The 13,994-nt window shown below is 34.4% G+C and overlaps 1 protein-coding gene across 2 annotated transcripts in view; it reads right to left on the minus strand.

Annotated features, from left to right (window-relative positions):
• Positions 1-13,994, minus strand: part of so (SIX homeobox 1 protein sine oculis) — a 39,820-nt gene that overhangs the window by 6,093 nt on the left and 19,733 nt on the right. The window lies entirely within an intron of this gene.

The following is a 13,994-nucleotide window of genomic DNA, read 5'->3' on the forward strand; positions in this document are numbered from 1 at the left end:
TTATCAAATTTTATCTTCTTAACGATCGTCTCATATATCTATCCTCTCTTTCTTTTATTCGCGCTCCCATCTATGTTGAAGAATTATTCATTCTTCTGGCTCTCTATGAAGGAATACAAATATTATGAAAAATCTTTTAATTATTATTTCAAGCAGAGTTTTGCCTCATTGAATATAATACCGCGTGTAGAGACACACAAATATCTGTGATCATCACTGTGATCCCTTCTTCTTATTAGCCATACGTTCTCTATCAACCCATTAATGAAGACATCCCAGGGGCCCGATTTAATTGCGTTCGCGAGCGCGAACCCTCGATAATCCGGCGACGCCGATCTCGACTGGGGAATCGAAATAATATCGTCTAAGATAACACCGGCACAGGCGCGTAAAGTACCGAGAAAAGGGTACCTATATTCCAGCGACTCTGCTGTACTTGTGAATTAAGGGCGGGCGCGGAATAAGATTTTAAAAAGGCGCGCAAATGGAAAAGGGAACGGAAGGAAAAAAGAGAGGAAAAGAGAAAAGGCGAGAAAGAGAGAGAGACGCTCTTGGTGTCTCGTAAACTCAATTTAGCAGCCTGGACCTCCTCGAAGCACGTGGGACCCACGGCCGAGCTTCTCCCTTTGTTTACCTCTCTTTCTACCTTTTCCACATCTCCACTTCTTTGTCTATCTCCCTCAGGTACCCAGCAATCGTTAAGCGCTTGTTTTACAAGTCGTTTAGACGCGAGACCGGTGATATCGCACGTTCAAGGCAAGTGCTGCGATACTTGTCTCTACGGGGTGTTTCCGAGAACCGGTCTTCGAGCACGAGAGAGAGAGAGAGAGAAACTACCGAAGTGATAAGAGAACACGGAAGACATCTCGAGCAATCTCGAAGAGCGTAGAAACATGTGTGACTTCAAATTTCCGGAATACTTTATAATTACGTCAAATTGAGATAAAGCGAATTAGGATATTATATTTAAATAAACATGTACACCGAGAGAATTTTCTCTTAGAGTTTACCCTGAAAATTATGGCAATCGAGGTATTAATATTTTATAAGAGTTTCTCTGATTAATATTTAGCACAATGAAAAATATTAATATCCATCACAAGAAGGTATAAAATAGGTTCGATTAATTTTACTATGTACATAGTAAAATTTACTATTTTTTATTGTGGTAAATATTAAGAGAAACTCTTATAAAATTCTGTCAATAGCATATTGTCTCACGATTACCATGATTTTCAAGATAAATTCCAAAAGAGAACGTTCTCTTCATAAATATTCTACATTTTCATTTTTTAGACATTACAAATTATAATATACAAAAGCAATGATTTATTAAGTCAACATAAATCTGAAAAACTGTTTCCGCGAATCCAGATATGAATACAAAAAATATTATTTTGATCATTTTTATATTTTTGTCTATCACAAACTACATGAAAATTAAATTCATCGATATGAATTTTCATTTTAGAGGCGTACCATATAATAACACCTTAATTAATTGAATCGCGACTTTTGTATCGTCCGTATGTATAGAGTAAGAAAAAGATATGTTATCCTGTGTACATCAAAGGCGACGTCCAAAACTGCGTTTATCGCACTGATCTTTTTCGAACCACCCCTTAAGAGATGCTATCTACACAATCATAATTACGTACTGGTTTCCAATTCCTGCACGCGAGAGATAAAATGTCTAATTAGTCGGGACGTTATTTTTGTTATATTCTAGTATTAAACGAGAAACACCGAAACAACGTAGGACCGCCGGGTCTATCGCATTGATCTTTTTTTCGTACCACCCGTTACATGGTGGAAGAACCTATAACCGGATGGAGGTGTCCCCAGGTATGCCTTATCTGTTCCGTGGATCACGCAGTAAATTTATCCGCGTTGCGTCGCACAGCCACGAGAAAAAGAACGGAATCTTTCGGGGTTATTATTATTTTCATTAGGATTTGTGACTCATCGCGTGCAAAAGGCATTTATTTTGAAGCCGTGACACCTACCTCGCGTCTTCGGATCGACGCTTCTCTCTTTTTCTTCTCTCCTTCGACGCAACTATGTATGTACATAGGATCGAAGAGATACAGGCCTTTTAAATGTTGGAAGCTTCGCCTTAACATGACTCCGAAACTCCGAAGGGAATAATCAATAATTATCTTCATGCCGACTTATCGTGTGATCTCTTCGTGTCTCTTCTCTTGCCTCTATTATTTCTTCAATTCTTTATATATAACAATAAGAATCAATCAGCTAAATTTAATCAGGTATCTTGTTATATGTGGAAAATAATCGATCGCGCGAAATATCGGAAAGAATCAGCGTTAATTAATTTCCACGGTCCTTAATTGAAAACCAAGCCGCATTTTAATGGAATGTATTGTTTAATTAAATCCAGTTATTAATGGAAATAAATTTAATAATTAAAACATTTACGTTAAAATTAGTCAAGTAACATAAAAGCTATTCTACATGTGTAATTAACGTATATTAATTGTGCTATATATATATATATATAATCAATGGAAATAAATTTGAAATAATTTTTTTTATTTCGAATGTTTATGTTTCTGTCGCGCACACCTAAGTCGAGATCAACGTCAAGGCTTATAAAAAATGTCGGGAATGTGACGAGATTCTATCTACGGACGGTTCTACGTGAATTGCCGTTGTCTCACGAAAAGTAGACGAATCGATCTTGGCCGACCGCTGCGGAATTTTCAAGTAAATCTTATTTACGAACTTGACCGATTAATAAAACCATAGCCGCGCCTTCGCCGATCATTATCTTTCTCACGTCCTAAAGTCGAGATCAACGACTTCGGCTATTAAGTCATCAAAAAAAAAAAAAAAAAAAAAAAAAGTAAATCAGGCGGGTGAAATTGTTTTACAGCGAATTTAAATAATCTATAAATAGAATAACATTAATTGCTGTGTTTCGGAAATTATTTTTATTGATTTATTAATTGTCGAATTAATTATCGTATCTCGTAATACAATTTAATTTATTGAATATATATGTAATTTATTAATTCGCGCATATATGAATATATTATTTTTTTGTTTTATATTTTTATTTAATTTTGAAGAAAATTGTCTTATAAATCTGTGCTATGTAAACTTTAGAAATTGCGCGAGATTGCTGGTGCAGCGTCAATCCAGCAAATTACATCGTACGAGCGACTTTATAGAACATGTCTTAATTTAATTGAGTGGCGCAAATCACGTATGTACACATAAATAATTGAGGAAACGCGATCCCATAAAACTGTTCATTCATGACGATCAATTTCGGATTGAGAAAACTCATGTCTCTATATTATATATATATATATATATATAAAACATATATAGACACTTTGTACTGTGTGTATGTGTGTGTATATATATATATATATATATAGGCCGCATTAGCATAATTTCTAATTTAATTTCTCGATAAATTCCTGATCGCACTCGCCTCGAAATGAGATGCTATCGCGGCATCGCTAATTCGCGTGTCTAAGTTTATATCGCCCGAGACCGGTACGAGACAAGATGGTATCTTTTCTTTCTCTCTCCTTCTCTTTCTGGTGGTTTCCTCATAAAATCGGATTATATCGGCTTTGTCGCCCCTGCGTTGTCGCACACTTTATTCCGGTCTACGTGCGATATCCACCCGTGGAAACGAGTTTGGGTCAGAGTGCGACTGCAGAATCCTTTTCCTTTCTCCCTTTTTTTCTTGTCTCGGAATCTCTTACGTGTCGTTATTATTAGTACGCGAGCGAATAGGAATTTCAATTCCTCAAGAACCGAGAATATGTAATTATTCGAGAAACTCTCGCAATGCGCGTATACGAGAAAAGATTTTTTACCGGATCCGCAGCAGCTTCTCTACATCTCTATAAGTCGGTTTAACTTACCGGTGTTCTTCTATGTAACTTCCAAATTGATTTTTCGCATTCCAAATATCCCACGCAACCGTCGCGTTTCGCTCTCGAGAAGATCCGCCAGTCTAGCCTCCGGGATTACTTAACTCGCTGAAGAAGGCAGAAAGGCAAACTTCGGGCTCCGTGGAGAGCAAATTGAAAAATCGGCCGACCCGTTTGTCGGCCCCGAAAAATCTCGAGGAACTCAAACGGCGGATTTCCCGGCGTGGAAACTCCGGAGAAGCTGGAGGGATCCATCTCCGTCCACTCCTCTCTCGGCAGGTGAGCACGTCGAGGAAGTTACTGGCAGCTGATTCCATAAGCAGATAGGGAAGGAGAGTTTCCCGGGCCTAAAATAATGGGGAGCAGCGTACCGTGTACACACCGTACGAGCCTCTGTTTGTAAACTATGGCGCTTCTAGCTTTCCCTCTATACCTGCAGGCTCTCTGGGAGTTCTGAAAACGTCCGGGCGAATTTCTCGCGCGAACACCAAATTTAGAAATCATCCGCCGGGAATTCGAAATCATTGGCAGGTTCGATTTACCGGATTGTAAATGATGAGCGTCAAACTATGCGACGATCGAATCGTGTTTCTGTTACGATGTGGGTAAACACAAGTCCAGATTTTCCTTCTTGAAAACTGACGTATTCGCCGAAGAATAATAATAAAATTTCCCGGATTGTGAAGACATGAGAAACGTCACCTCAAACTACGATGATCGTGTGTCTGTTATGACGTGTGTAAACACAAGTCAAGATTTTCCTTCTAAATCAAAAACTGACATATTCGCTAAGAATAATAATAAAATTAAAATTAAAATTAAATTCTATCGTTTTAAAATACTCGGAAAAAAGTCTTTTCGCCAGTGCGATGAAAAAAGAAATTCGTTATCTTGACTAAATCTTTCAACTAAAAATACTATTTTGCTAATTGACCGCATATAAAATATTTAAATTTGATATAACATTAAATCTAACAAAACGTATATATTGGACTTAAATACTAATATATGTTCAATTAACAAAAAGTAATTTAGTTGAAAGATTTAGTCAAGTTAACAAATTTTTTTTCAGTGTAGATTATTATGCAAACAATTTTACCAAATCTATTTAATTCATAACAGGTTTTCGAGTTGTATGTTTTGCGCAAATGCAAATATTAATAATGATGAAATGCTCGTTTATTAGAAGGGTGGACATTCTCGTAAGCATACAAATTAAGCAGAAAAAAATAATACGCTCATTGATGTACGTTGAAAATTATTTCAATGATAAATGATGCGTGTCACATTATTTTACTTATCATAATTTGATATAATTTGACATAATAAGCTAATGCACCATAAAGTGTGCCAAAGGATCCGCGTTCTCGTGCCAATTATTGTATGCGTCAATCTGAGGTCCACTTAAATTCGGAAATCAACAATGCATCGAGAGAGAATGTGCCAGTTTAACAGATAATTTATAAATCCTAGTAAATTGCTTGCACGAAACGCTTCAATCTAGCACCAACAACTGTTCTAAGAATACGAAATAAAGCGATTATTTTGATAAGTGATTGAGAAATATCGAGATGGTCTTATTTTTATATTACATTATAATAATCTTTTTTTATATTTTCTCTTTCATCGAATTACATATATTAATAACAGTAGATTAATGAATTTAATCGGGATTTTTATTATACAATATTACGTAATTAAGTTTTTAATTCTTAAATATCTTTCTCATATCATTATATAACTTCCGAATTAAGATTCTCTCAAAGAGAAGAAGTATAGACAAAATTAAAATTAAAATTTCATTATCCACTTGCTTATCAAGAAAACTTGTTAATCCAACGAAAGAGAGATTTGCATCTATTATATACTTATTATTCATTATAACAAAATATTATAATATAAAAAATTAATATTCTATATAAATTCACATTCTCACAAAAAAATGTCCACGTATTAGAAGGAACAATTCTCGGCGTGAAGATTTCGATCAAAAATGAAAGCCCGTTCATTCTATTTCTTTTTCTCTATTTGAACACCGCGGTGGTCGTCGACTCGGTGGTTCAGAGCTCGCTGTTTTCCATAGATCTATCAGAGACGCATCGTTATTTACGGCGGATCGACGAGATCTCCTCGCAGGTAGGAGAGACGGCGTCCTCGTATTAGGAAGCCCCTTTCGCGCCGCGGCGTTAAAACGCTTTTGCTGTTTTGGAATTTTTTAATCCGGATTACGCCGAACCTGACGGTACGCCGGTAGTTTTCGATGTACCGCGAGTGAGATCTCTGTCATCATCTCGTCTCGTCAAGCCGTCGCGTCGGTGTCGTGTGTGAACTCCTTATATTCCTTTGCTCCGAGGACCACGTGGATTTCATTCCGGAAGAAGACTCGAGGACGGACACCCAGCGCGAGTCCTTGATCCTCCGGAGGTTTTAGCACTCATATCGTCGCGCGTGCAGTTGACAACAAATTTAATTATAAAAATCTCTCCTCAAAGTTAAAAGTCGACCAGACTGGCGAACCTTAAGGATTATTATTTAAATTTAATTATATTTAGTAATGATTTTATCACATAAAATCAAATAAAATTATTACTGAATTATATTCAGTATCATAACAATATATGATATTTTGGAAGAATTTTATAAGAGTTTCTCTGATATTAATATTAATATTTATATCACAAAAATATTAATATCCACTATAATAAGATATAAAATATGCGTTCGATTAATTTTACTATGTACATGTTAATATTTTTTATTGTGATAAATATCAATCAGAAAAATTATCTCTTGTGCACCTATATTATTGTTTTATAATTATCTGTATTAGATTAATCTTCAACTACAGCGAGATTGATTCCATGTAAAAAGATTCTCTCTCAATGTTCACTTTTCATTCTCTCCCAAAAACTTGTACATGTGTTTTTTATTCTTTTCACAGAAAAATAATACAGCTGACTGAAAAAAGCAATAAGATTGTGATTGTAAAAAATTCCTGCTATTGCTAATAACATTTATTTTTGTTAAAATAACATTTAAATTATTACTAAATTATATTTAGTAATTAAATTTACTAAATATAATTTAGTAATAATTTTATACCGAGTATATACAAAGTCACAAGTATATAGGAAAGGAAGAAAAAATTGTTGATCTATAATAAAAATCTCACGTCGTACTTCTGGGCTAATTTATGATAGATATTTTATTAACAATAATTCTTATTTCGAAGAGTATGCGCTCCGAATTGAATGTGTATCTCAATTTGTCCGATTATTCGTATTTTACTCCCCTTTTACTCTCGAAGGACGCACTCGCGCGTCGATCGAAGAGGATGAACGCCCAACCGCAAACCACCACAAAGGATTCGTCTGAGATTGAAAGGCGCCACTGAATGCGCAATGCAATGCGTCGACCGGCCTTTCGCTTAAGAAAAGAAAAAAAAAAAAAAAAAAAAACAAGGGAAAAGGAAAAACACGCGAGAGCGAGAAAGAAAGAGACGGGGAGCGGCCATGTTGAATCGCCATTTTTGGGGACGAAAAAAGGCGGGATAGGGGGGGAGGCTCGCTTGGTGAAAACCGCTTTGAAGAAGACCATGTCAAATCTGACAGCTCGCGGGAAGGGTCCACATGTGGGCACGTAAGGGCCGAAAGGGCCCGCCTCGTTGCCGCTACCGTTGAAAAAGAGAACCAAACGCTCGAGAGCCCTCCCCCTTCGTTTCCTACCCCCTTTGCCACCCTTCGCGATCCCTCGTCTCTTCCTCTTCTTGTTTGGAACCATGAGGGGCATTCATTCATGTACGCATTCCCAGAATGCAACGCGCGAAGGGACATGGCGGAGAGGATAGGACGAGTATTTTCACCACGTGGATCTACAGGACGAGAAAAATAATCGAATCGAAGAGACGGTAAATAAATGTTATTAGCACACGGAGAGAATTGTCTCTTAGAATTTATCCCGAAAATCATAAAAATCGTATGGGATAACATGGTGTTGGAGGAATTTTATAAGAATTTCTCTGATTAATATTTAGCAAAAAATATTAATATGTACATAATAAAATTAATCGAGTATATTTTATATCTTATTGTGGTAGATATTTATATTTTTATTGTGATAAATATTCAATCAGAAAAACTCTTATAAAATTCTTCCAATACCATATTGTCCCAGGATACCATGATTTTCAAGGTAAATTTTAAGAGAAAATTCTCTCTGTGCAGGAATTTTTTACAATCACAATCTTATTGTTTTTTTCAGTCAGCTGTATTATTTTTCTGTGAAAAGAATAAAAAACACATGTACAAGTTTTCGGGAGAGAATAAAAAGTGAACATTGAGAGAGAATCTTTTTACATGGAATCAATCTCGCTGTAGTTGAAGATTAATCTAATACAGATAATTATAAAACAATAATATAGGTGCACAAGAGATAATTTCTCTGATTGATATTTATCACAATAAAAAATATTAATATGTACATAGTAAAATTAATCGAACATATTTTATATCTTATTGTGATATTCATATTTTTTATTGTGATAAAATATTAATCAGAGAAACTCTGATAAAATTTTTTCAATTATATCATTTTTTATTGTCCCAGGATTACCATGATTTTTCAGAGTAAATTCCAAGAGAAAATTCTCTTTGTATATATATGCAAGTACTAATCCCTTAAAATATTATCCTGGAAAAAAATTTGACAGTTCGTCATAAAAATCTTACGTGAAACAAGTCTAGAAAAATTCTTATATAGTTAACTCTTCAAGATATATGTAAAGGATATAAAAAAATAAGAGATAAACGTTGGTTTCCTTTGAAAAATGTAATCTACACAACTACAAGTGAATACGTAAATCTCTTTTTTAGAATAATGTCGACATAGTTTCAGGAAAATAAATGCGTTTTTACATCGTGAAAATTGCATAAGCCAAGTATCTTGGTTCGACCTTGGCGAGGTTGAGCCGCGCCCAATTCTCCCGCATGCGAGTATGACATGAAAGTGACGTGTCGTCGCGGAAAATTGCTCGACGTCTGAACGATTTCCTTGAGTCTGTGTCTCTCCTCTCTCGCCGCGGTCTGATTGCACAATCGATGCAAAAATATAAACGAATGCAGAACTACGATTTAGGTCGAGTAATACCGGCAATTATCAATGCAAGAAAATTCTAACAACGAATGTCAAAAACACAAAAGTCTCGCAAACGCGTACCATTAAATTATCTATATTAATCATATATTAATAAAAAAAAAAAAAAAAAAAAAATACAAAATTATATAATATATATAGTATAATTATATATAATTTTTGAGAAATAAATCGATATTAATATCGCTATTTTTCCGCGATGCCCGAAACCTTGACGACCTAATCCGCCGTTTGAATTACGACGTAACGTGGTCGCGGGGATTAATGAACGTCGAGAATTTGACATTTAGAGATCCAGAAATCTCGGAAGCGGATACGGCGCGACGGCGGTGCGTACGGCGTTGAAATGGGTTCTCTGGTTACAGACACGGGCAGCGCGCTGCCCAGACACCGTGCCCGCTGTAACCGTAAACCGGGGAATGGTACCAGTATTCGCGCGGCTATTTCGGGGCCACGTCGCGGCGCTACAATCTAAACGAGTGTCTCCTTCCGCTTGACCCGAAAGCATCTTTATTCGCGCGCGAAAATTCACGCGGCTAACCAAAACTCGCGTCCTTCTTCGACGAGCCGCAATCGACCGGAAAAGGGATGTACAAATCAATTTGCCGTCGATGTGTCATGGTGAATCTCTCGCGATTTAATGATCCAAATCGCGATATGCGTGCTTATAAATCTGCCACGCGAACAAAATGATATAATTCACCCAGAACGCGATTTTAATTAATGCGCTTGAAAAATATATTTTATTATTAAATGATCGAAATCCTATATTGAGCGATTAGCATGAAATTGGAAGATGTCGATTAATGTAACAAATCATGCACGTATCGGATCCTATTAAATATTGCGTGCATAATTTAAAACTGAATATCGAAAGTCTAATCGATGTCTATTTTATAATTTATTTGGAAGAAGAGTAAGAGCATTAATTGTATTTCTAATTACACAGATTCGGTATAATCCGATATGAAATATTTTTATATCGCACATATACATAGCTCGGTCTCGTCTAACATCAGAAACATAATATTAAATAAAATGTTAAAATATATAAAATATTTAAAAAAAAAAATAAAAAAACCTAGGACTGGATTTTTCTTGCTCGATATCGGTTTAATATAATTTGAAAGAGATAGTCTCTCCTCTTGACAGTATTTCGAATCTTCGAGTGATTAATGACGACAGACGCGACGGTGGCCAAAGTTGGTTCTCTAATGTCTATTTTATAACTTATTTGGAAGAAGAGTAAGAGCATTAATTGTATTTCTAATTACACAGATCCGGTATAAAATATTTTTGTATCACATATCTACATAGCCCGGTCATCTAACATCAGAAACATAATATTAAATAAAACGTTAAAGTATAAAATATAAAAAAAAATATCAAATCTAGGGCTGGATTTTTCTCGCTCGATATCGGTTTAATATCGTTTGGAAGAGATAAAGTCTTCTCTTGACAGTATTTTGAATCTCCGAATTTACAATATTTGGAAGAAGAGTAAGAGCATTAATATTATTTCTAATTACACAGATCCGGTATAAAATATTTTGGTATCACATATATACATAGCCCGGTCATCTAACATCAGAAACATAATATTAAATAAAACGTTAATATATATCAAATGTAAAAAAATAAAAACCTAGGGCTTGGATTTTTCTCGCTCGATATCGGTTTAATATCGTTTGGAAGAGATAAGGTCTCTCCTCTTGACAGTATTTCGAATCTCCGAATTATTTGGAAGAAGAGTAAGAGCATTAATATTATTTCTAATTACACAGATCCGGTATAAAATATTTTTGTATCACATATATACATAGCCCGGTCATCTAACATCAGAAACATAATATTAAATAAAACGTTAAAGTATAAAATATAAAAAAAAATAAAAAACCTAGGGCTGGATTTTTCTCGCTCGATATCGGTTTAATATCGTTTGGAAGAGATAAAGTCTTCTCTTGCAGTATTTTGAATCTCCGAATTTATTTGAAAGAAGAGTAAGAGCATTAATATTATTTCTAATTACACAGATCCGGTATAAAATATTTTGGTATCACATATATACATAGCCCGGTCATCTAACATCAGAAACATAATATTAAATAAAACGTTAATATATATCAAATGTAAAAAAAAACCTAGGGTTGGATTTTTCTCGCTCGATATCGGTTTAATATCGTTTGGAAGAGATAAGGTCTCTCCTCTTGACAGTATTTCGAATCTCCGAATTATTTGGAAGAAAAGTAAGAGCATTAATATTATTTCTAATTACACAGATCCGGTATAAAATATTTTTGTATCACATATATACATAGCCCGGTCATCTAACATCAGAAACATAATATTAAATAAAACGTTAAAAGTATAAAATATAAAAAAAATAAAAAATCTAGGGCTGGATTTTTCTCGCTCGATATCGGTTTAATATCGTTTGGAAGAGATAAAGTCTCTCCTCTTGACAGTATTTCGAATCTCCGAATGTATTTGGAAGAAGAGTAAGAGCATTAATATTATTTCTAAGTACACAGATCCGGTATAAAATATTTTTGTATCACATATATACATAGCCCGGTCATCTAACATCAGAAACATAATATTAAATAAAACGTTAAAGTATAAAATATAAAAAAAAATAAAAAACCTAGGGCTGGATTTTGCTCGCTCGATATCGGTTTAATATCGTTTGGAAGAGATAAAGTCTCTCCTCTTGACAGTATTTTGAATCTCCGAATTTATTTGGAAGAAGAGTAAGAGCATTAATATTTTTAATTACACAGATCCGGTATAAAATATTTTTATATCACATATCTACATAGCCCGGTCATCTAACATCAGAAACATAATATTAAATAAAACGTTAAAGTATAAAATATAAAAAAAATAAAAATCTAGGGATGGATTTTTCTCGCTCGATATCGGTTTAATATCGTTTGGAAGAGATAAAGTCTTCTCTTGACAGTATTTTGAATCTCCGAATGTATTTGGAAGAAGAGTAAGAGCATTAATATTATTTCTAATTACACAGATCCGGTATAAAATATTTTTGTATCACATATATACATAGCCCGGTCATCTAACACATCAGAAACATAATATTAAATAAAACGTTAAAGTATAAAATATAAAAAAAAATAAAAAATCTAGGGATGGATTTTTCTCGCTCGATATCGGTTTAATATCGTTTGGAAGAGATAAAGTCTTCTCTTGACAGTATTTTGAATCTCCGAATGTATTTGGAAGAAGAGTAAGAGCATTAATATTATTTCTAATTACACAGATCCGGTATAAAATATTTTGGTATCACATATATACATAGCCCGGTCATCTAACACATCAGAAACATAATATTAAATAAAACGTTAAAATATATCAAATGTAAAAAAAAATTTAGGGCTGGATTTTTCTCGCTCGATATCGGTTTAATATCGTTTGGAAGAGATAAAGTCTCTCCTCTTGACAGTATTTCGAATCTTCGAGTGATTAATGACGACAGACGCGACGACGGTGGCCAAAGTTAGCCAGTCGGACGCCATGCCGAAAGAGTACGTAGGGATGTAGGGTACGAAGGGCGAGGTAAAGTAGCGCCACCCCTCTTTGTGTCATCGGCGAGTCTCTGCTTTTCAGAAGGAGTCAATATTGGCGCAGCCACCCCTCTGTCTCTAACCCTTATCGGCCACCCCCGCAGCCGTTACGCCCTCTCTCGTCGACTCCCCCATCTGTCCCTTTCCATATCCGGCGAAGGCACCCTTCCAGGTCCCTTCCAGGAGAGAACTCACACACACAGCCACTTCGATTATTTTTAACCCCCTGCGTTCGAGAATCGATACTCGCGGTTAATCAACCGTCCGGATAATCGAAGAAGCGAAATTGTCTCGTTAAAGTTTGACGACGTATAAAAACTTAAGCGCGAACTTTACTTTCCATCTTAAGATTCGAGAATGTAGGTATTATATATGTCATAAATATTATATATCCAGAGAACGAGAAAAGTATGTATATTTGACCAAGTACTATTTTGAATATCGTTTAAAAATATTAATAGATATTACCGAAATGTGGATGTGAGAGATTAATCGACATTAATCGGATTAAACATTAGTAATAACGATTTCTTTTTTTTCTGTTCATTAAATTTTAACGCGGCGCGCACGTTACACAAGTAATAAAGTAATGATTGAAAATTTTATATTCATAAAACTTTTAATAAAATATATATACGCATATTGTTCACAATGAGGTGAAGAATATATTAGTAAAATAAACTTTAAATCGTATTAAACATATAAAATCGTATCATATTCCATTTTTATCCCATATTACTGTGTAACTTGCAAAAAGTGCATGCAACGCGTTACTGATATGCATTTTTATATCATTATACAGTAAAAGCATCGGGGTTATTGAAATTTAATCCTTACAAACTTCATCATCAAAATTGTAGAAATATAAAATACTGCGAAAAAAATATCTATTATAAAAATACCTTTCGCGCATTATTATATGATTTAACCCGAAATTCTAATTTGCTTATTTTTTCTAGTGATAAAAGGTTGATCAAGAAATAATAATTATGTGATAATATTTTTATACAAATATATAATTGATAACTATATTATTTCTTAAATGATTTACCCAAATACAGTCGTCTGTGTCATATTTTTTTATCAATATATTTTTTTAAAGATCCGATTAATTATAATATTTAAAAAAAAAATAATGTTATCAATATATAATATAATTAAAGCTAAAAAATATTGTACAGTCTTGTAAAAATATTCGACAGGACTGTAATGAAAAATTTCAGACGAAATCTGTTAAAAATAATGTTCCTTTGTTCCAATTAACTAAGCTGTTTTTCGCAACAGTGTTTGTATACCTTCCGGAATATACAATTTAATCGTTATGCATGCCGCTCCTCTTTGTTCGCGC

Source organism: Nylanderia fulva, unplaced genomic scaffold, assembly GCF_048542155.1.
Source record: "Nylanderia fulva isolate GAGA-0341 unplaced genomic scaffold, ASM4854215v1 Scaffold18, whole genome shotgun sequence".
NCBI classification, from domain to species: Eukaryota; Metazoa; Arthropoda; class Insecta; order Hymenoptera; family Formicidae; genus Nylanderia; species Nylanderia fulva.